An 848-nucleotide genomic window follows, 5' to 3' on the forward strand; every position below is an offset into this window, starting at 1 on the left:
GTCAGTTGTTTTATTTGTTGTTGGAAATAAATATAAGATTAGTTTGTCTTTACAAAGAAAATTAAATGCTTCAGATGGATTTCAATTAGTTAGTCGGGGGTGCCTATTTTTGCGGTATTTTCTTTGTAGCAACGCGTATATACAATTACGACGCATTAATTTACAGGTGCGATCATACCAGCACTAATGCACCGGATCCCATCAGAACTCCGCAGTTAAGCGTGCTTGGGCGAGAGTAGTACTAGGATGGGTGACCTCCTGGGAAGTCCTCGTGTTGCACCTTTTTTTTTTATTCTATTTTTTGCCGAAAAATTCACGGAACAGTTGGGGGAACAGTTGATCAAAAAGCGATTTTCGTGTCGGTCGTTTTATTTGTTGTTGGAAATAAATATAAGATTAGTTTGTCTTTACAAAGAAAGTTTCATGCTTCGGATGGATTTCAATTAGTTAGTCGGGGGTGCCTATTTTTGCGGTATTTTCTTTGTAGCAACGCGTATATACAATTACGACGCATTAATTTGCAGGTGCGATCATACCAGCACTAATGCACTGGATCCCATCAGAACTCCGCAGTTAAGCGTGCTTGGGCGAGAGTAGTACTAGGATGGGTGACCTCCTGGGAAGTCCTCGTGTTGCACCTTTTTTTTTATTCTATTTTTTGCCGAAAAATTCACGGAACAGTTGGGGGAACAGTTGATCAAAAAGCGATTTTCGGGTCGGTTGTTTTATTTGTTGTTGGAAATAAATATAAGATTAGTTTGTCTTTACAAAGAAAGTTTCATGCTTCGGATGGATTTCAATTAGTTAGTCGGGGGTGCCTATTTTTGCGGTATTTTCTTTGCAGCAAC

The 848-nt window shown here is 39.4% G+C and overlaps 2 non-coding genes across 2 annotated transcripts; both read left to right on the forward strand.

The window, feature by feature from the left end:
- The first annotated feature begins 164 nt into the window (after positions 1-164).
- Positions 165-283, forward strand: LOC113784511 (5S ribosomal RNA). The gene has a single exon (XR_003470560.1). It is a non-coding gene; the product is annotated as a 5S ribosomal RNA (ribosomal RNA).
- Positions 284-522: 239 nt separating this feature from the next.
- Positions 523-641, forward strand: LOC113784512 (5S ribosomal RNA). Its single transcript, XR_003470561.1, has one exon. It is a non-coding gene; the product is annotated as a 5S ribosomal RNA (ribosomal RNA).
- The last annotated feature ends 207 nt before the right edge of the window (positions 642-848 follow it).

The sequence above is a fragment of the Cicer arietinum genome, unplaced genomic scaffold (assembly GCF_000331145.2).
Source record: "Cicer arietinum cultivar CDC Frontier isolate Library 1 unplaced genomic scaffold, Cicar.CDCFrontier_v2.0 Ca_scaffold_199_v2.0, whole genome shotgun sequence".
Taxonomy (NCBI): Eukaryota; Viridiplantae; Streptophyta; class Magnoliopsida; order Fabales; family Fabaceae; genus Cicer; species Cicer arietinum.